We start from the raw sequence: 24,575 nt of genomic DNA, 5'->3' as shown, positions 1-24,575 counted from the left end.
TTTTTATATATTATATTTATAAGGAATATTTGATACAACTCTAGTAGTTACCAGTGTAGATTTTTTCATTGGTTTTTTGATTCTCAGGTTTTTTTTATTAAAAACCAATTTAATGAAATCGATGAAAATAATCTCTTCAGGAGAGATGATTGAAAAGACTCATATGTTACGTATGTAGCTCAACGATAGCTGGTTTTGATAATGTCATTACGGCCGCGCACAAACTATAAATCTATAACCCTTTTCAAATTTTCAAAAGCTGATAACTTCACAATGGCGCTTATTTACTCTAACACTTCGTCAACTTCATGCCATCCCAAACTTGGAACCATCCAGCTGGATAGATATATGAATGAATGGGCGATGAGGTTCGTTGTTCGGTTATGTTTGAGCGCCGGATAAGAATTCACGCACTCGTCCGTCGATGATGGATGTCCTTTGGCCCATCATAACAACAACCGGGTATCCCAAAAACGTGTCACCCGTTGCCCTTCGAAGGAAATTACAGTGTCAGACTCTGGTGTATGTGTTAGTGTGTTTGTGTATGTGTGACGAGGGTTAAAGGAAATCAGGTGTCGAGACTAACCAACCCTCGGGAAGTTTTGTGAAATGGGCTTTTGGCGATATAATGTGATGATGATGATGATGGTCTAGTCTAGAGTGTGTTACCCCTTCCAGGTTCTTCCCTAGCCCAAGACTTGAATGGGGAAGTGTCAACCTCAACATGTGCGTACGATATCTGGCGTCTTTGTTGCGATGATGGAGCTCTCCGGTCGGATTCAAGCGACTATTTGCTGGTACCGTTGGGATTTCTAGGATTTCTCCAACTCCTTCTCGCTTTAGCTATAGCTAGATCGTGTTGTTGAGCCTCCGGTCTATTTGATACTGACAGAAAAACCAGACTCGCACACTTCCTGCATTCTCCGATAGACAGGAAAAAGGACGAAGGTAACCGTGCGAATCGTCGACTACATAAAATAACATGTAAATATTTTGATATGGGATTCAGGCGCTTTTGTTAGTCTGCCTGAGAAGGTGATGCTGTTACAACACTCCTTTCACACGACGTAAACGCACGGTTCCGGAGACTGATTTGCGAATGCTTCCGGCGGGCTTTTCCTCGGAGTGGAACTTGTCGACTCACAGGGCGGCCTTCGTCTGCTTGAGTATACTTAATGCTTTCATAATAATCATCATCGTTAAAGTGGCAGTTATTGAGAATTTATAACGCCCTCATATCCTTGTCAAGTGCAGATTAAAATTGATAGCGGTGGCGTGAGTTTCAGAAACAGTGTTTGCCGAAGTGATAGTTTCGATAAACAAGAGAAAATTGAACACACTTTTGATTCTTATCAAATTTATTTCAACAGGCTAAACTTTATAAATGCGGAAGAAGACTGGGCAATTTTATTTTCTTTGTGCACACGGATGTACTAAATTCAGTAAAATAACCATGGAACATTTTGGTACATACTTACACAATATTTTGATCTAATTTTAGAGTCAGGAGTTCTCTCGAACTGTTTAAAAATTGCGAAAATTATTCCAGTTTCTAAGGCTGGCGATTCGCTTGACGTCAATAACTATCGCCCTCTCTCGACCTTAAGAGTTTTTAGTAAAGTGTTCGAGAAGCTTCTTGTTAATAGAATTGTAAACTTTCTAAATCAGAACAATATACTATATAAACTGCAATATGGATTTAAATCAGGTTCGAGCACTCAAATTGTCATCTCAGAATTAGTTGACTCTATCATATATAAAAAAGAGTCAAAAAATATTGTTGGAGAATTATTTTTGGATCTCAAAAAAATCTTCGACACTCTGAATCATGACATATTATTGTCCAAATTGTATAAATACAGGATAAGAGCAACAGCAAAAAATATCCTTCGTAGCTACTTAGAAGATCGCAAGCAGTTTGTGGCTATTGAAAACACAAGAAGCGAATTAAGAAATATTGATATCGGTGTACCATAAGGGAGTAATATCGGGCCATTACTTTTCCTTTTGTATGTCAATGATTTATGTGACCTTCAACTTAAAGGCACAGCACGTTTATTTGACGATGATACAACAATTTTTTATTCAGAAACATCACCTGATATTATAATTTAGCACATTGATGATGATCTAAAACTACTTTCAAAATATTTCAATTCAAACCAACTTTCACTAAATTATACTAAAACCAAATACATCTTGTTTCGATTATCGCATAAAAAGCTTCATCGAACTAATGACCCAGTTATGAATGGAAATGCTATTAAGAGAGTTAGTTGTTTCGAATACTTGGGAATTTACTTAGATGAAACTCTCTCATGGAATCGTTACATTGAACACTTGAAAAAAAAAAAATACTCCTCTTTGCGGTGTTCTTTGGAAACTGAGAAATTTTGTTCCACAACATGTTCTCTTTAAAATTTTTTTGCGTTTATTCACACTCAATTTAACTACCTTATTACGATATGGGGAAGAGCCTCTTTGCTTCAGAATAAATGCTTGAAAAACATCTTAAAACTCTGTTGTGGCATGAGCCTACTTGGTTGAATGATTCAACTGAATCAAAGCAATCGAAAGATTCCTTTTAATTCAACCACGATAAATGAAAAGTTCATATACCAGTATCTTAAAGCTCTCCTTGTTATTCCCTACCCTTCAGCTTTACTCTTTAAGAACGCATTACGATCTTCCAATACCTGAACTCTGTGATTTGCAAACTGTTATATATGTCTATGATTAAGCTTGCCAGATTGCCCGGATTTATCCGGATTTGCCCGGATATTTAAAGCAAAATTTCGAGAAAGTCCGGTCCGGCCCGGTTGCCCGGATATCGTGAAAAAAGTCCGGTTATTGCCCGGATTTTTTCACAATTTTCACAAAGAAACCAAAAAAAAATCAAAGTTTTTGAGTAAGTTTCAGCAAAATCGATTAACGGTATGGATTATGTCAACGGTTGTTTCAAATAATTTCGCTGATTTACTTTTATAAACCTTTTAATTTTTAAGTGTTCCAAAAACTCTTTGGAAGTCTGCAATTACATTAATAAAATATTAATTTCATTTTTTGCATTTTTTCTTTGCTTTTATATATTATAACACCTAAATTTTGCCCGGTTTTTTCCCGGTTTTTAGATTTGAAAAATTGAAATCCATGCCCGGATTTTGCCAGGTTTTTTTTGAAAAAATGCCCGGAATTGCTAGGCCCGGATGGGAGTGGAAAAAATTCTGGCAACCTTATCTATGATAATCTACACTCAATTGAAAATATTCAAAACCTCCATTTTACTACGGGATTGCGAGCTCATAACACGCGCCAGTCAGATTTCTTGCAACGAAGCCGATCCACAACATCATTAGGGTAAAAAAGAATTTTGTTTATTGGACCTATAACACCTTATCAACTGAAATTAAAAACATAACCAATCGTTTCATGTTCCAAAGTGATACAGCTTTTGAAAGAAAAATTGAACGATTAAAACAGTCGATCATCAACCAGTCTTTGTTTTGTTTTGTTTACCTTTTGTACTTTGTAGCGTTTATATCGTATATTATTATTCTTAAAAATTTTGAAGTTTGTATTTTATCTTATGAAATTGTTGAACATAACATAAGAAAGTTAGCAATAAATAAATAGTTACTCACCGAGAAAAATCAATAAGTGATAAAAGATTAATAAATATTGTAATAGTAAATATCAAAAAATGAATCTCTTCAAAGGAAATTATTTTCCATTGAGATTCATATTGTAGTCAATTTAGTTGAATAATACATTTCCTCGCACGACATTATAAATATTTGTGTTCTCAGCATGATTAAAATTTGCTCGCGTTTACTTTTATTATCATTTTGCTGCCAGACATGCTGAGAACAGTATCATCCATTACCAGGGGGCTCAATTAAGCCTTTTGGTGTGGGGGAGTGTGGTGGGCCGCTACAAAAAAAAATGAAATCTGACTTTTAATATTTGTTTGAATATAAAGAAGTGTTGGTAGAGGAAAATTTAGGGGTGATAAGGGCATAATGGCCACCTTAAAAAGGACGCTAGTTTAGCCATAGAAAACAGCTTAATAATGTGTGAATTACTTCACTGTTTCATGTTCAGACACTGAAAAGTCTATTTCCTAACTGGCTGGAACTTGAAAAAGTATAATAACACGTTTAAAAACGGATTTAGAAATTTTTCACCAAAAGCTGATAATCAGTCACTGTAGGGGCATAATTAGAATCCCCACTGGGGAAGTATTAGCACCATTAATCTGGTCAAAATGCTCATTGTGCCCCGATCAATGGCGCTTTATGCGCCCCGAGTCAACATGTTAAATTAAAAGCGCGTTTTAAAATTGATTATAGTAAAAAATCAAAAATTGAATGATGATGCAAATTGAAGCACGATGTGTACATCATGTAGCAGTGTATACATTGTAGATAAAGATGATTTAACGTTCATCAGAGCTTATTTCCCGGTGCTCAAAAATTATATTTTCGTCACATGAGAACCTAGTTTGATTTTTTAATATATTCTGTAAAGATGGTAAGAAGATTTCTTTTTTGCTGGAAATGTAAAACTATAGAAACTATAAAACTTGTCCTCATTAAAGTTTAATTGAGAAAATTCGTACTTGCGTGGTGAAGAAGAATGCTTAGTATGCTTTGTGCTCGTTATGCCTTTATCTCCCTTAAATACTGTTTATTTGATTCAGCTTCGGCATCAAGTGTTCAAATTAAACTCGATGACTTTTGGTATTCAAAAATTGCTTTCTTTGTTTAAAAGGTCTTTTACAAATAAATTTCGGCTTTAAAATTAGTTGAGGAGAGTGGGGTATCATGGGCCTCTTTTTTTCTTTGCTTCATAACTTATTTATTATAAAAGACTAAAATAAATGGAAAAGTTTTCTACATTTTTAAGGTATCATCAGGCATTTTTGATAATTTTTAAATAAATGAATTTTCCGAGTTCTCACTGTTTTGAAAAAAGTATTTTTTTTAATTTAAAAAAAATGTGGGGAAACGTGGGCAACCAAATCCAAATTGACAAAATAACGTACAAAGTATATGAGTTGACCCAAAACTGAAATTTCATAGTTCATTTAGTTATTTTAAAGCAGTTTAATTTCAGATGAAGAAATAAAAATGAGAGATATGTATGACCGAAAAGTTCGGCTAAATTCCTTATATAAGATTTTTGTTCGTTTCTATCGCATTGGAAAAAATGGATTAAATATTTTTCACAACTCTTTATTTGACATAAGAAAACTTTGCAGATAGGAAAAACATATTTTAAGTTCATAATGTGTATAAAAACACCATAATATAGAAATCCCAAAATACTCCACGAAATTTGGCCCACGATATGATTCGCGAAGCTATGATTTTCAAATTGGTTGCGTTTGTATGACTTATTGATGTTTCATAAAAAATTCATTTTCCACGTGAAAGATCATGACAACATTAAAATCATAAGCATGCGAGCATATTTTCATTATGTATTTTAGGTCTCCCTCGGATGCAATTTGCGGGTGCTTATTTAATTATGTAAGTACATTTTTCTAGACTTGTTTAATAAAAGAAGCGTATGGTATGGTACATAAGTCAACAAAATATAGAAAAACATGCTTACGCAAAACGACGACGATGACTATTGGATTGAGATTTTTAACACAAAACACAGCTGAGATATTTAGATTGGCCAACGTTCCCCACTCTCCCCTACAAATTTTTGAATCTTTGTTGCAGTAACAAAAAATACCATGCTTTACTTCAAATTTCCATGTTAATCATTGAAGTTTCCGAAACAAATATGTAAGCTGAAATGGTCATTAAAAAACAAAATACTGTTTTACTTGAGCATACAATCAAAATTACATGAATGATTTTCCTCAACTACACATTCGGATACGGTTTTTTTTTCTTCTTTTTTTACAGTACATACACTGCCGTTCTGAGCAAGAATGTCCCATGTGATTTTTGGGTCATTTTCATTTTATTTGCTGGAAACGGTCTCTTTTAGTGTTAACTTTCGAATAAAAACACAAACAAGTATACTTTGTTCTGAACTTATACGAAATTTTCATCAAAGTGGATGTTTCTATGTTGATAGTTCTACGCAAGAATGTCACACTAGAGAAAATTTTATGAAAAATACTATTTTTATCAAAAAATTGTCTTAAGATGAGTTCAAACTGTTGAATTTAAAGTTATTCACTGAAAAGAACACTAAAATAGAGGGCAGAGGAGGAGCGAGAAGCCTTGAGTGTGAGAGAGAAATTCAGAGAAATTTTCACTAAACACTTTTCGGTAGGCACCTCTTACAGGATCCATACTCAACTATACATTTTTATAAACAAAGAGGAACGTATTTCTCAAATTACGGTTTAAGTTGAGTTTTTGAGGAAAAAAAAATCTACGCAAGCTTTTAAAATGATAAAAAAATTGTAGCCGTGTGACAGTTTTTTTTAGAACTAGCATCGGCATGCGTTCTGATTCTAGGCAAAAGTGTCACACGGAGCATTTTTGGCTCTTATTTGTTGATTTTTTTGGAGGAAATGTAATTTTTTGACAGAAAACATTGTAAAATGATTAACTTGAACTGTTCACTTCGAAAAAACTGTCGGTGAATTTTTAGTTTGTGAGAAAAATTGGAGATATAGCTGATATTTCAATCGCGTTTTTCTCGTTTGCACGTATTTTCACATGGGACAATCTTGCTTAGAACGGCAGTACAGTATAATACTAGTAATTGACTGAGAGTTTTGAAAAAAAAACAAATAGGTGATTTTGAAAAGCGAAGTTCTAGACAAAGTATGGATCATTTTGGATAACAATTGATCGAATTTGACGGAATTCTTTTTACATTTCAATCATGTACAAAAATAACATAGGTTAGAATGCATGAACAATAAACGTGAGAGTATAGAATTAATTTATCTTTTTTAATTCAATAAGTAGGGGAGAGTGGGGAAACGTGGACCACTCTTAATGTTTGGAATGTGTGTTGAGATAAAAATCACAATCCAACAGTCATCGAAAAAAAAACGAACACACACATATCGATTCTCAGTGAAACTTCATGTTTCTTTGAAAAGATCTAAATTCTACTTAAGACTGAAACGTACATCTTTCAAGGATATAATGGCTAGCATCTTACTAATGCTAACACCACCAGCAGCCCACAGAAAGAGTACTATGTAGCCGTGACCGAGACTAGATCTCATGACCTCTGGTTTAGAAGGCTTGAACACTATCCTCTAGGCCACGGTCGGCGGCATCGTCGTCGTTTTGCGTTAGCATATATTTTCATATGTTCTTTAATTGTGTACGGCAGAAGCAGGCCATATGCACTTTTTAAGCAAAATACTGATTTTATCAAATATGACATCGAATATGTGTACAAAAACTATAGCAGGCAAACATAAGCAGGCATCTGTTTTATATACATTGCAGAAGTTTTTATGTTGAAATCTCCGTCAGTTTTCGAGAAAACGGTTTTATTATGATTGTTGTCTAGGTAACCGAACCTCAAACCGAGCGGGCCAAATGCACTTTTTTCTAATCTACGCAAAAAAATTATTTTCAGGCTTTATGTACGTATAATTTCATTGAAAATAACCAAGTTACTGATAACTTTCGTTCGACAATCGTGTAGTTTTATAAAAATCCTTGTCTTTTTTAATTTAATGGAATAAAACAAAGTATTGGGTTGTCTTAATATGAAGACAGGTCATTAATAAGAAAAACTTCATCAATTCTGTTTTAAGTTCTTCAATTCTCTCTTAAGAAGTTAATAAGAGCTTGGATTCAAAGTTGTAATGACAAATTTATATATTCATTCTATTTAACCTGATATTTTAGAATAGCAGCATATTACAGACATGATGGGGGCATCCAAAAAATAATCTCTTATTCCACTTTCTTATGATTAAGAAACCTTCATAAAAGCTGAAATTTGTTTTACTTTGTAAGTTCATTTGAAGTAGAAACAAAATCCACCGAAGAGTCTGTTTTTAGCTTATTTACGTATATTTTTTTTTGTCAAACTATTACATCAATATCAAAATCATGGATGATTTTTTTTGAGTTGGAACATTCAAACATTTTTTTTTGTATTATGTTAACCATCAAAATGCATTGATTAGATTGTTGTCTTGTCAGTCATTTCGTCAAACAGCTGTTGGTGCATTTCCCCTACGTGTTTAACTAGCAAAAAAAAAATTACTTACATAATTAAACAAGCACCCGCTAATTGCATCGCTGAAAAACGTTAAGTTTATAATAAAAATATGCTCATATACTTACCCAAGTAACACAGAATAAGCCAATCGGCTTTCTTAGTTTTATTATTGTTTTAAGAAGACTTTTCCATGGCATCCAATTTTTAAAACTGTTTTATCGTAGCAAAGGAAATGCTTCTTTTATCGTGTGTTTTAAAAGAGATTTGAAAGTTTTGCTAAAACTTAAATAAAACACTATTTTAAGAATGCTGTTAAAAAGTTGCAAAAGAATTGCTAAAGTTTCAATACAACACATACTTTCCTGTTTTTATTAGGGGTTTGATACCTGTTTTAATAAAGCACTCAATGCTCTTTTAAATCTGGCGTTCAAGCCAAGTTGAAAATCTGTTCTATTGGAACATTGAACGTATTTAGGCATGATTTTTTTTTCCTGGGATTTTAACGCCTGGACGTTATTCATCCCCTTTCCAGCTATGTCTGTCTAGTGCGTCTAGTGTTGCCAGTGTTGTAGATCTGTTTCTTGTTGTTGATTTCTTTTATCTTATATCTCTCCGAACAATTTGGTTTTTCGTAAAAAGCGTATCATTTTCTCTTCGTCTTCAGGATCATTTGAGAGTGCTTCCCGAAGGTTTTGAGCCAATCCACAGTCCGACCGGACCTGGTGATATATCGGGCACTGAATGATGATGTGTTTGATGGTTACGGGAACTTTGCAAGTGTGACATTCGGGAGGATCATCGTTACCTGCTGACACGGCACTAAGCACGCTAGCAGAGTCCGAGAAGATGACGGAACCAGATGAAGGGCATAAGTCTTCGGCAGTTTTTAAGACAGCAAAGGCTTCTGAGTTAGGCATGATAAAACGAAGAGATAGATCATTATACACGCTTAAACTTTTTTACCCCTTTTTGAGATAGCATAGCCTGTTTTTTAAATGATTTTGAATGATGGCTTTGAGAAAATTAAACTCTCAAAATTATATAAATTATCACAGCTAAATTCATCTGAAAAATAAAAACAACTTTGCTGCATCCGCATTCAAATTTCAAAAGAATCGCACATTGTTAATCTTCAATTAATAGGGTTCGAATAAAAGCACACTGTGAATATACCAAAGTTATCTCTTAAATTAATGACATTTTATTACCTTAACCAAAAGCGTATTCTGATCTTTAAGATGACTGTTTGAACTATGAATACAAAAAAAAATCTATAAAGATCTAAAACTAGTTATTAATAGTGAGGGCTCTTTCAACTACTTTCTTAAGAACAGTATTTGAATAAAATTACGACTTATTTAAAGCGTAACGCAGTTCTGATTATTGTAAGCAAAACATCGGAAGCAAGTTTTATAGAATCGTTTTATCGCTTCCAATTGCAACAATAAACATTATAGTTCGATATGCTGTAAACTATTAAGAATAGCGTTTCCCAAACCGTTAGCAAACCGTTTGCAGAAAACTTTTTCCATACAACTGTTCTAACAGTTTTTAACAGTTAGATACATAACCAAACAATATGTTCAAAATACAATCATTCTAGATTTCACGATTCAGGCAATGTATTTTACAATTTCAATAATCGTTTGCTAAACGTTTTTTTACGCTATATCAAATCGTTGTCAAACAGTCTAATGTTATTTGATAACAATTCCTACTGGTTATTTAAAGATAATTAAGCACCCCCATAGTAAAAAGGAAACAAAACAAAAAGTAGCATGAATGCCTTTTGTCAAGCAACAAATCGAAATGTCATTTATTGCGACAAACTTCTCTTACTAAAAAATGGATGAATCCATCATGAGCGTGTATTCCATTTAGAGTAAACTTCAATTCAAGCTCTCATAAAACTATTTTAAATCTGTTTATTGAAATTGTATTGTTGTAACATTTTTCTAACTGGCATAAAACTATATTAAAACGGTTATACAACTGCTATAGGATACTAAACAGTAACTTGCTAGGAATAATATTATAATACTTAAAACTAGGCATTTTAGATAAATTTGACAATGATACAGTACTATTTGTTGTACAGGTAATGAACTTCATCTAAATATGCAAATTAAATATTGTATCATTTTAGCAAATTAAAATGTTCCTTAAATTACTCTTTTTAAATTAAAAAAAATGCTTAAAAGTGGTCAACCTTGTTTTTCTTTAAGCGTGCTTATGTTTTGATGCTATTGCTTTTATATTCCACCGGAAATCTGAGATTGCAGGATGTTTCATGCTAAGATATATTGAAAATGAATATGAAAATATTTTATAAACGTGGGCCACCTATATTATGGTGTTTTTTTTGCACATTCATAACTTAAAATACATTTTTCTCACCCATGAAGTTTTCTTATGCCATATGAAGAAGTATCAGACATATTCTAGCTATTTTAGTGAACGCGATACAGATGAACTTAAATCCTGTATGAAGAATTTTGCCAAAACAATCGTGAGCCTGGTTTTCAAATAAATTCAATTTTACACAACTCTCAATTTTGTGTTTTCACCTGTTATAGCTTTAATATAACTAAATCAATTATGAAATAACAGTTTTGGATGAACTCATAAACTTTGCATGTTATTTGATCATTTTGGATTTGGTGGCCCACAATTCCTCATCATTTTTCAAAATCCAAAAAAGTCATATTTTGTTTTAAACAGTCAGAACTCGGGAAAAATTAATTTATAAAAAAAAATTGTTTACCAAATGTTACGTTAGGAATGTAGGAAACCATACCATTTTCAATTCAATGTTATCTTACAAATTGAAGATATTTTTGAGCACAGAAGGAGTTACCCACGATACCCCACTCTCCCCTACGTAAATTCATAAAAATGTAAGATAATTATCCATGTACATGTACATAAGATCGCTGCAAGCTTTGTATGAAAATTTCAAATTATTAAATTTTTACACCTCCCATAACTTTTTTGATTGTTTTTGCTGCCAGAAATAGCAATAAATTTTTTCGAAGCGATCCATTCAGCTCTGAATTAGCGCAACGAGTTTTAATTTTGTATGGAAATTTGTATTGGAAAACATAATTTTTCATTCAAAGATCACCAGAGATGTACTGAAAGTTCCAGAAAATTCAACTTTGGATACAAAAAAATTTCTTGATTCTTGCAGTACAATTCATGTGAACAAAGCACAAACCTTACTTGTACCCCAGAAAAATTATTCGATGTAATACAATTTTGTTTTTGTAAATAATTTGTTTTTAATTTTTGCGTTTTTGTCTGCTTGTTTGTGCTTATTTGAAAGCTGTGTAATTGTAGGATGAAAATAAAAAATCTCTTAAAAACTGCTTTGCATTGCCAGAAAATTTATTGATTCATATAACCTTTGCAAACCATTTCATGCAATTATTAACAGCTCTAGCAAGTAAAGTATGGCATTTTTAAATACTTTTTTTTTTGGAATAAGATTTTTAATTTTGTAATGCTTCTAACTTTTTTCAATTCTTGAAATTATTTGCTGCTCGGAATGTAAGCAAAAAAAAATGAAGTTTAAGAATAGTCAAAACCAATAATTAAAAACCGACTTCATTTCAAGCTTTTTTGAGTTTTCTAGATGATATAATGTGCACTAAGTCTTCTTCCATGTTTTGATAACGTGCCGCTATTAAGCCTACCCCCATTCTGATACCTGATACCTGAAGTCTTCTTCCATACATATTTCCATTCAAAATTGAAACGCGTTGTGCTAACTAAGGAATCAACCAAATCATCTCAAATATTACACTGATGCTTGGTAACCTAAAAGGCATCGGAAAACATATGGGAGCAAAAAGTCATTTTTTGCAGCGGTTTAATGAACATGGTATTGTATGACTATGCTATTATTTTTGCTCCTTCAGACTGATTTAAAAAATTTTCGTATGAAACGCTCAACAGTTTCAAATTCCGCTTTGTTCAGTAAAAGCAGCCACACAATACCGCGTCAGACGTCGCGTCGCGTCAGCTGTCAACGCTGCCGTTGTGTACTAAAACGCTGATGCGACGCACCCGACGATTTTTGCATCACAACACAGCGTTGAGAATCATAGCAACCAAAAGTTTGTTTTGATTAGCTTATTTCGTTCCGTCGTTTTGTATTTCTAATTTGTTGTCGTGAAACGTAACCCAATTTGATTGATCCGGAATTTACGCTGCTTGTAGGACGGCTGCTGTCTCACGGATGGAAAATTAGCCTTGGAAAATTTGGTCATCATCAAATGATACAGCAGGTATGAAATTTAAAGTAATACTGAAATATTTAAACCGATTTATTAATAGTGATTTCTTTTCTGTTTAAGGGTATGATTCATTGTATGAAACGTATTCCAGCTAATTTGTCTCATCTTCGGAAGCCAATCGGTTGCGGGAGCGATCTGAATCGGTCGACAGTTGAAGCTTATCAAATAATAAACTAATCAACTGCTCGGTGTTGACAAAAATACGGAAGTAGAGGAAACATTAAAGGTTGGCATTGTAAGAAGATTAATGTAAATTTAAATCTTAATAAACTATATGAATGTATTGGCTTTGAATACTATTTTTAAGAAAAATTACGAATCCGAAAATCTATTCTACTTTTATGTGACTTGTCAATATTATCATGATTCATGATTTGAAAAAATAATCGACGAATATTTGGTTTCTTAGTCTTTGTGTCAAACTTTGACAAAAAAACGTAAAAATGACAAATTAAAACCCTGTTGACGCGCTAGAATTTTGAATTTTTCCAAAACCAAAACGTCGACGCTGGAAAACGCTACCGTTTAGAACAAGTTTTGCGTTTTAGTACAATGCCTTCAATGACGCGACGCACCATTGTGGCGACTCAAACGGAAAATAGCATTCTCAAAATTAAATGTCAACGCGACGCGACGACGGACGGGCTATTTTGCGGCCGCCTTAATCAGTATGATGAAGATGAAGTTGCTTTTTCTGAAACTTTCTTAACTCTCTTTTACTCTTTTTTACATTTTTTATCCATAATCATCTGGTTCGACATGCAAACTATCAAATGGCTCAGATTTTTCTTAAGGTGATGTTTTATTTCATGTATCCAAGAATACACATTTGCTTTAATTAGTATAAAATTCAGGAAAAATATTCAGTTAGGCTTCCGCTTTTTCAAATCCGAATTGCCGGGCCTTACGCTGAACCCCTGCCATCAGATTTTGTACAGCCACCTTGTCCACCTTCTTCGCCGCAGAAAGCCAGTTTGCCTTGAACTACTGCTCGTCCTTAGCAGTTTTTTTGGTCTTCTTTAGGTTCCGCTTGACAATAACCTAGTATTTCTCAATTGGGCGGAGCTCTGGCGTGTTGGGAGGGTTCTTGTCCATGGGAACCACCTGCACGTTGTTGGCGGCGTACCATGACAAACACTCTTTCACGTAAATTTCTTGCTTGACAGTCCCGGAAGCTATGAAAATGCTGCTTTTCAAGCCACAGGTACAGATGGCTTGCCAAACCAGATATTTCTTCGCGAACGCGAACAGTTTCATGTGCTTGAAAATATCTGCTACCTTTCCCCTTCCTTTTACCGTATAAAACTCCTGTCCCGGAAGCTGCTTGTAGTCGGCTTTGACGTAGGTTTCGTCGTCCATTACCACGCAGTCAAACTTCGTCAGCATCGTCGTGTACAGCCTCCGGGATCGCGCTTTGGCCGTCGTATTTTGTTTATCATCGAATGTAAGTCGATAGTCCGGCTCGTTTTTTGGCTCGAAACACGGTTGTAGACGATACACCCAGCTTAAAAGACATACACCGTCTTAGCCGATTTAGGCTTTACAGACTGAATAAATGACGTGGACAACTTAAAGTTAACATTTAACACCCAGTACCAAGATGGGAATCGAACCCATGCCATCAGTGGACCAGCGATTACCGTCTTACCACGTTAACCACTCGACCACCGAGACGTACATTGCGGCATCTCGGAGAGAGGGTTAGGGTTTTGCTTGAAACTACCGGCAACTCTCTTTGTCGTCTCAGCGGCTTCCGGTTTTCGATTTCCCCCCGATCCAGACTTCCTGGCTGTCGACAAACGTTCCTCAAACACTTTAATTACGTTTGTAACAGTTGATTTGGCAACTATTAGCGATTTTGTCAGCTTTGCGTGCGAGTAGCTCGGATTTTCGCGATGCGCGAGCAAAATTTCGATACGCTACTCTTTTTCCTTGGACTGCCGTCGTTTTGACAACTGAAGAGTGAATTCCAAAATCAAAATAGGAGCAACATTCTACACACACACCTTCGAAATGAGGGGTGTTCAGGTTTTTTAAATGAAAAATTGAAAGAAATACTTCAAGTTGATATTGGTCAAATTTTGACCGTATCACCCTTTAGTTTGGTTCAAGTCCACATGTACCTAATAATACTTTAAGCAAATCGTGGTTAAATACAATTTCGATAATATTGAGAAATTATCATCCCTTTTTATGGTATGAAATGTCATTGTACCTACTGTTTCTGTACATTCTAAAATTCCTTACAGAGATTGCAAATTTTGAAACTTTAATAAAATGAAATTTGAAACTCCAATCTACTTTAAAATAAATAGATTTCCTTTCACATTATCCTTTATTCCTATTCGTATCCTGTAACTAGACTGCAGCATCATACTTTTTTAGGATCAACATACCCACATTTCCGTGTTCACACATAAACACACACACACGAGCAGCCGTTATGGAAGATAATTTATCTTTCATGATGCTGTACCTACCCCGAGTAGTGGTGCAGCAAGAGAGAGAGACGTGAATTATGACTTGAACTTGACGGTGACAACATTATGGGGGTAAGTAAGGCATTGCAGCCTTTTCGAGGGATATTTTCCCAGGGAATGAAGCGCCACTTGTTGTCTTTCGTGCAAAATGCTCTAACCAGAACCAACTAGCAACAACCAGCAACTGGCAGACGACGTGGCTGCATCTGACGTCTCTCGGAAACCTCATGAACCAGTCAACTTGGCACTTGCAGAGAACACAACTGGAGGATTGGTGTGTGCCATTCTTACGAGGTGCTGCATTCGGAAAAACCCTTTCCTGGTGAAAGCGCAAGAATGGCTCAAATGAAAAAAGCAACATCTGAGACTTACGTCTTTCTCACAATTTTTCGTACATTTTGAGCTCTAGGTATACCTTTAGCCCTTTCCTGTTCCGGTTTCGGTCCAAAATCGTTTAACCGGAAGAGAGAAATACTTTTTGGTAAATAAACACCGGATGCTGGCATACAGACGGCAGCACAAGCAACTGGCAAGTGAAATTTTTTCTCAACATGCTTTCTACTTTCTTTTGAGGGGTTAATCGTATCAGCAAACATTAAACATGATGCATTGATTATGAGCCACAACCGGCAGCAGAAGTACAGGAATGAGTCCAATCTTAACAGGTTGATTGCAGATAAAGAACTTATTTAGTCGTCGGACGTTAGGAAAGGTCAGATGTGCAGTTTGACTCGGTTGGTGGAAATGCAGTTGTTCTTGAATGAAGTCATGTCATGTGGGCATACAATTACCACATCATTTCATAGGTTTTTGGTTCAACAGAAGTTTCTAGGTGTAGTGTATAAATGAGTGAATAACAAGAATGTTTTGAAATCTAATATTTTATCGTGAATAAACAAACGGTTCACGATAAGAATAAATAGCCGGTGAACGGTAAGAGCGGGTCTCTTACCTTCTGACTGCTTAAACTAAAACCATCGTGTTTTTTTTATTGGAAGAACTTATTTACTTTTTTCTAATTCGTTAGTCGGTTGGTTAAGTTTCGGTTGTACACCTCAATTTGGCGACGAGAGAAATCGGTTTTTTTTCGCGAAATTCAAGTGTTGGAGTGAGTGCAGGCTACGAAATTGATTTTCGGCGGAAGGCCAGGAAGATTAAAAGTGGTGTAAAGTGGTTTTTGGTACCAGCAGCAGGAATATTTTCCGCAATAAGGCTGGAGGTTTCTGGCTTTAGTGCATTCTGGGAATAGATATCCAGCTGCAGGAATAATTTTCCGCTTTCTGGCTGATTGAGTGTTGGTGTTGAACCAAAGTGAAAGTTGCTTCCCTCGGACTTTCGATTTGTGGAAGTTTTTTGGTCGGCTTGGTGGCACCATTTTGTACGAGGACACGTAAGTATTAAAAGCATAGAAATTGAAAAGAGAACAATAAAACGCCATCTCAAAGACTGGATAGCATCTATTGGCCATTTTGTGATTAATATCACGTATTGTTTGAAGTGATTCAATCAGAAGTTTTTGTTGTGCACTTTCATTTGGAAAATAGGGTGAAGGCGCCAATAGTGGAACTTGTGTGTTTTCAATTCTTTTGATTTTTTGTTAGATTTATCTGAAACTAAAGTTGATATTATTTTATTGGATAATTAATTTTTTTTATTTTATATTATTTGGTAGATCGTTTTGTGACTCTGAACGGAGTGTTCATCATCTGACAAAGCCAGCAAGTTGATTTGTTTGATCGGCAAAGGTCGAACGACAACTTCAACGGTTCTTCGGGATATTTGGTAAGCGTATCGGATTCCTTTATTTACTTGATTGCTGAAGAATATTTAACCGGTCTAAATAAGATTTGGAGCATAACTTGAGAATTCTGAAGTTGTCTGGATATTAATACTCGATTACTGTCGGGGACTACCCGCATACTAAAAAACTATATCTCAAACAGTCTATACAATTCATCTACGGCTCCAGGAATAGTGATTGTCTCTGTAAACGTAGCTTTTTCATTAAACTTTAGTTCGATATCGATAAGAACGAAATATGAACTTCATGTGGAAAGGTGATGGTATTTGGAACGGTTGATAAATGATATGAACGGTTAACTTCAGATTTTCTTTAATCTAAAAATGATCGCGAACCGTTACCCATAGCATCCCTGACTTATGTCAAACTCTCGTCAAAAATGTCAAAAATTGACCGAAACGCGGATCAGAGGTGCCAGATGGTTTTGCAAAAAAGTCAGCACCCATTTATGAAAATATTCATATATTTAAAACATTTTCATTAAAATAAGAATATTAAAACCGAGCAGCCAGGTTGGAGATGGTCCAATGAATTTAAATTTCAAGCAAGAGAGCCTGCAAAATTTATCTTTGCTTTTTTTTCTCAGCTGACTAAACGCCTTAAGTGGAGTTGTTTCACATCATTATTCTTAAGTTGTGTCACATGCATTAATAAATTATATTGATGTCACGGGTCTGTCAAACGCCTACAAACATAAGTTAAAAAAACATAGTTTCGTTTAAAGTATAAGTAAAATATATTTTGCTCCCATAATCACCATATCCCCCCCCCCCCCTCCCCCTCTCCCACACCTTTCAATATCTACAATTATTATTTAATGTTTTCACATATTACTGTCAAAGAATTTAGCAAACACATTTGAAAAACTTTTGTTCTGAAAAAAATCGATATGCTTGGCATCACTGCCCACAGACGAAAAGTGCTTCGGAAATTCGAAATCGCGATGCGTTCCAGCCGTTCGGTTCCGCGCGTTTTCGTGGATTTATCCCAAAAATTTAGCCGCGAAACATAAATTGCAAAACAAATCAGGTAAATTTTATCAATTTTCTTTACTTTCTGTTTTTTCACCGTATTTCTCGTTCTTCATTTTCAGATACAGACCAAGGAAATGGAGGCTAAAAAATCGGCCCGCTGGGGGAAAACTTTGCATTCCAGTAACCAAAAGCGTCCGGACGGCCAGCCTCGTTGGCAGTGTTTAAAATTCCTGCGTCCAGCCCCGTTGACGCTTCGCAACTTCTGCAAGATACTCCACTTGGGGAAAAGGATCCCTTCAATGGAACCGCAATCGGATCTTTACCACCATCGCATTTCTCTCACCGGGAACGTATTCAAGGGAAAAAAAGCGGAAAAACGGATAAAAAGCGTAAGTTACATTTAAAAACACAGAAAAACAATCTACCATTATTAATCTGTATATTTTTTCTTAGCAGAAACCCGTATTTATGGCCTCCAATAGCCGATTTCCTAAGGCCCTGGAACTTATGGATAGGGACCGCAACCATCACCCAAAATTATTCGGATGCCGTTCGAACCGGGCAGAAATGGAACTGGTTCCCACAGCAAGGGCCCGAGCCAAGTTCCCCAGCCGTGAAGACCTCTCACTACAGTGTGCTGTGCTGTCTGCGGCCAGTTAAGATAAGATGCTTGACATATTATAATTGTCATTATGTGTGGATAAAAGCTGACCGGAAAAAGTTCATTAAAATAATATGCAAATAGTGAAAAGAAAATGTTTTATTTTAATTATTCGAATCCGATAACTCCTCACACATTTGTGTATGTGTACGTGATCTATTCACGTACGGTTCTGAATACCGTTTTTATAACGTTGGAAGAACGTTTTGTCAAATCTTTTCATAACTATTATTGTAAATGTTTAGGTACAAGATCACTTTAAGGAAAACTTTAGTAGTAACTGTTTGATGCACTAAAAACTTTTCTACAAGTGAATTTTGTACGTTATCCCTACTGTTTGTGAAACAGTTCCTCCATACAAGTGTTTTAACCGTTTTTAACAATTACATAACCTAACGACATATTAAAAATACTGTGAACTCAGATTTCACGGTTCAACTAAAGTATTTCACAGTTTGAATAATCGTTAGCTTAAAGTTTTTTTACGCTTCATTAAATAGTCGTTGACTATTTAAGAAATCGTTTGGATACAATCCTTATTTATGCGGGTACTAATTAAAATGGCGAATACCAATTCTAGCAATTTTATTGCGCTAATTGAACCATTTAGAAGAGGTTCTTCTTTTTCTAATTGGATTGAGAGATTGAAGTTCTGTTTCCAAGTTAATAGTATTCCGGATGCTCAACGTAAACCTTTACTGTTCACCTTGGGTGGTCCAGTTGTTTTCGATGAGCTAATGCTTCTTTATCCTAATGGTCAATTAGCTAATGCTGACTATAAGGATACTAGCTGACCCGGTAAACTTCGTTTTACCTTCTAAAGTATAAATCATAATAAATGTTTAATTTCATCTACACGTCCTTAACTGCATTGTGCTCGCCAATAGATTCTTATGGAAATCGTAACAAATAAAGTTTAATTTGTATTAGGACCCCCTATCATCAAAAGTGAGATCCTTGAAACTATTATACAAACCATCTCTGACCCAAAAAACCCTCGGATACCAAATATCACTTCATTCCGATCGACCATTCATACGTGATGTTATCACAAAGAAAACGCCTCCATTTTTATATATAAAGAAGATGTGAAGAAGAGATAACTTTGTATGGGGACCCCCCTTTCATAAAAAGTGAGATTCTTGAAACTACTATACAAACCATCTCTGACCCAAAAAACCCTAGGATACCAAATTTCACTTCATTCCGACCGACCATTCATTCGTGATGTTATCACAAAGAAAACGCCTCCATTTTTATATATAAGATGTGAAGAAGAGATAACTTTGTATGGGGACCCCCCTTTCATAAAAAGTGAGATTCTTGAAACTACTATACAAACCATCTCTGACCCAAAAAACCCTAGGATACCAAATTTCACTTCATTCCGACCGACCATTCATTCGTGATGTTATCACAAAGAAAACGCCTTCATTTTTATATATAAGAAGATGTGAAGAAGAGATAACTTTGTATGGGGACCCCCCTTTCATAAAAAGTGAGATTCTTGAAACTATTATACAAACCATCTCTGACCCAAAAAACCCTCGGATACCAAATTTCACTTCATTCCGACCGACCATTCATACGTGATGTTATCACAAAGAAAACGCCTCCATTTTTATATATAAGAAGATGTGAAGAAGAGATAACTTTGTATGGGGACCCCCCTTTCATAAAAAGTGAGATTCTTGAAAGTATTATACAAACCATCTCTGACCCAAAAAACCCTCGGATACCAAATTTCACTTCATTCCGACCGACCATTCATACGTGATGTTATCACAAAGAAAACGCCTCCATTTTTATATATAAGATGTGAAGAGATAATTTTGTATGGGGACCCTCCTTTCATAAAAAGTGAGATTCTTGAAAGTATTATACAAACCATCTCTGACCCAAAAAACCCTCGGATACCAAATTTCACTTCATTCCGACCGACCATTCATACGTGATGTTATCACAAAGAAAACGCCTCCATTTTTATATATAAGATGTGAAGAAGAGATAACTTTGTATGGGGACCCCCCTTTCATAAAAAGTGAGATTCTTGAAAGTATTATACAAACCATCTCTGACCCAAAAAACCCTCGGATACCAAATTTCACTTCATTCCGACCGACCATTCATACGTGATGTTATCACAAAGAAAACGCCCCCATTTTTATATATAAGAAGATGTGAAGAAGAGATAACTTTGTATGGGGACCCCCCTTTCATAAAAAGTGAGATTCTTGAAACTATTATACAAACCATCTCTGACCCAAAAAACCCTCGGATACCAAATTTCACTTCATTCCGACCGACCATTCATTCGTGATGTTATCACAAAGAAAACGCCTCCATTTTTATATATAAGAAGATGTGAAGAAGAGATAACTTTGTATGGGGACCCCCCTTTCATAAAAAGTGAGATTCTTGAAACTATTATACAAACCATCTCTGACCCAAAAAACCCTCGGATACCAAATTTCACTTCATTCCGACCGACCATTCATTCGTGATGTTATCACAAAGAAAACGCCTCCATTTTTATATATAAGAAGATGTGAAGAAGAGATAACTTTGTATGGGGACCCCCCTTTCATAAAAAGTGAGATTCTTGAAACTATTATACAAACCATCTCTGACCCAAAAAACCCTCGGATACCAAATTTCACTTCATTCCGACCGACCATTCATACGTGATGTTATCACAAAGAAAACGCCTCCATTTTTATATATAAGAAGAAGATGTGAAGAAGAGATAACTTTGTATGGGGACCCCCCTTTCATAAAAAGTGAGATTCTTGAAACTACTATACAAACCATCTCTGACCCAAAAAACCCTAGGATACCAAATTTCACTTCATTCCGACCGACCATTCATTCGTGATGTTATCACAAAGAAAACGCCTCCATTTTTATATATAAGACTAGCTGACCCGGTAAACTTCGTTTTACCTTCTAAAGTATAAATCATAATAAATGTTTAATTTCATCTACACGTCCTTAACTGCATTGTGCTCGCCAATAGATTCTTATGGAAATCGTAACAAATAAAGTTTAATTTGTATTAGGACCCCCTATCATCAAAAGTGAGATCCTTGAAACTATTATACAAACCATCTCTGACCCAAAAAACCCTCGGATACCAAATATCACTTCATTCCGACCGACCATTCATACGTGATGTTATCACAAAGAAAACGCCTCCATTTTTATATATAAAGAAGATGTGAAGAAGAGATAACTTTGTATGGGGACCCCCCTTTCATAAAAAGTGAGATTCTTGAAACTACTATACAAACCATCTCTGACCCAAAAAACCCTAGGATACCAAATTTCACTTCATTCCGACCGACCATTCATTCGTGATGTTATCACAAAGAAAACGCCTCCATTTTTATATATAAGATGTGAAGAAGAGATAACTTTGTATGGGGACCCCCCTTTCATAAAAAGTGAGATTCTTGAAACTACTATACAAACCATCTCTGACCCAAAAAACCCTAGGATACCAAATTTCACTTCATTCCGACCGACCATTCATTCGTGATGTTATCACAAAGAAAACGCCTTCATTTTTATATATAAGAAGATGTGAAGAAGAGATAACTTTGTATGGGGACCCCCCTTTCATAAAAAGTGAGATTCTTGAAACTATTATACAAACCATCTCTGACCCAAAAAACCCTCGGATACCAAATTTCACTTCATTCCGACCGACCATTCATACGTGATGTTATCACAAAGAAAACGCCTCCATTTTTATATATAAGAAGATGTGAAGAAGAGATAACTTTGTATGGGGACCCCCCTTTCATAAAAAGTGAGATTCTTGAAAGTATTATACAAACCATCTCTGACCCAAAAAACCCTCGGATACCAAATTTCACTTCATTCCGACCGACCATTCATACGTGATGTTATCACAAAGAAAACGCCTCCATTTTTATATATAAGATGTGAAGAGATAATTTTGTATGGGGACCCTCCTTTCATAAAAAGTGAGATTCTTGAAAGTATTATACAAACCATCTCTGACCCAAAAAACCCTCGGATACCAAATTTCACTTCATTCCGACCGACCATTCATACGTGATGTTATCACAAAGAAAACGCCTCCATTTTTATATATAAGATGTGAAGAAGAGATAACTTTGTATGGGGACCCCCCTTTCATAAAAAGTGAGATTCTTGAAAGTATTATACAAACCATCTCTGACCCAAAAAACCCTCGGATACCAAATTTCACTTCATTCCGACCGACCATTCATACGTGATGTTATCACAAAGAAAACGCCTCCATTTTTATATATAAGAAGATGTGAAGAAGAGATAACTTTGTATGGGGACCCCCCTTTCATAAAAAGTGAGATTCTTGAAACTATTATACAAACCATCTCTGACCCAAAAAACCCTCGGATACCAAATTTCACTTCATTCCGACCGACCATTCATTCGTGATGTTATCACAAAGAAAACGCCTCCATTTTTATATATAAGAAGATGTGAAGAAGAGATAACTTTGTATGGGGACCCCCCTTTCATAAAAAGTGAGATTCTTGAAACTATTATACAAACCATCTCTGACCCAAAAAACCCTCGGATACCAAATTTCACTTCATTCCGACCGACCATTCATTCGTGATGTTATCACAAAGAAAACGCCTCCATTTTTATATATAAGAAGATGTGAAGAAGAGATAACTTTGTATGGGGACCCCCCTTTCATAAAAAGTGAGATTCTTGAAACTATTATACAAACCATCTCTGACCCAAAAAACCCTCGGATACCAAATTTCACTTCATTCCGACCGACCATTCATACGTGATGTTATCACAAAGAAAACGCCTCCATTTTTATATATAAGAAGAAGATGTGAAGAAGAGATAACTTTGTATGGGGACCCCCCTTTCATAAAAAGTGAGATTCTTGAAACTACTATACAAACCATCTCTGACCCAAAAAACCCTAGGATACCAAATTTCACTTCATTCCGACCGACCATTCATTCGTGATGTTATCACAAAGAAAACGCCTCCATTTTTATATATAAGATGTGAAGAAGAGATAACTTTGTATGGGGACCCCCCTTTCATAAAAAGTGAGATTCTTGAAACTACTATACAAACCATCTCTGACCCAAAAAACCCTAGGATACCAAATTTCACTTCATTCCGACCGACCATTCATTCGTGATGTTATCACAAAGAAAACGCCTTCATTTTTATATATAAGAAGATGTGAAGAAGAGATAACTTTGTATGGGGACCCCCCTTTCATAAAAAGTGAGATTCTTGAAACTATTATACAAACCATCTCTGACCCAAAAAACCCTCGGATACCAAATTTCACTTCATTCCGATCGACCATTCATACGTGATGTTATCACAAAGAAAACGCCTCCATTTTTATATATAAGAAGATGTGAAGAAGAGATAACTTTGTATGGGGACCCCCCTTTCATAAAAAGTGAGATTCTTGAAAGTATTATACAAACCATCTCTGACCCAAAAAACCCTCGGATACCAAATTTCACTTCATTCCGACCGACCATTCATACGTGATGTTATCACAAAGAAAACGCCTCCATTTTTATATATAAGATGTGAAGAGATAATTTTGTATGGGGACCCTCCTTTCATAAAAAGTGAGATTCTTGAAAGTATTATACAAACCATCTCTGACCCAAAAAACCCTCGGATACCAAATTTCACTTCATTCCGACCGACCATTCATACGTGATGTTATCACAAAGAAAACGCCTCCATTTTTATATATAAGATGTGAAGAAGAGATAACTTTGTATGGGGACCCCCCTTTCATAAAAAGTGAGATTCTTGAAAGTATTATACAAACCATCTCTGACCCAAAAAACCCTCGGATACCAAATTTCACTTCATTCCGACCGACCATTCATACGTGATGTTATCACAAAGAAAACGCCTCCATTTTTATATATAAGATGTGAAGAAGAGATAACTTTGTATGGGGACCCCCCTTTCATAAAAAGTGAGATTCTTGAAACTACTATACAAACCATCTCTGACCCAAAAAACCCTAGGATACCAAATTTCACTTCATTCCGACCGACCATTCATTCGTGATGTTATCACAAAGAAAACGCCTTCATTTTTATATATAAGAAGATGTGAAGAAGAGATAACTTTGTATGGGGACCCCCCTTTCATAAAAAGTGAGATTCTTGA

The sequence above is a fragment of the Uranotaenia lowii genome, chromosome 3 (assembly GCF_029784155.1).
Source record: "Uranotaenia lowii strain MFRU-FL chromosome 3, ASM2978415v1, whole genome shotgun sequence".
Lineage (NCBI taxonomy): Eukaryota > Metazoa > Arthropoda > Insecta > Diptera > Culicidae > Uranotaenia > Uranotaenia lowii.
The sequence above is the reverse complement of the archived record's forward strand: the minus strand, read 5'-3'. Positions refer to the sequence as shown.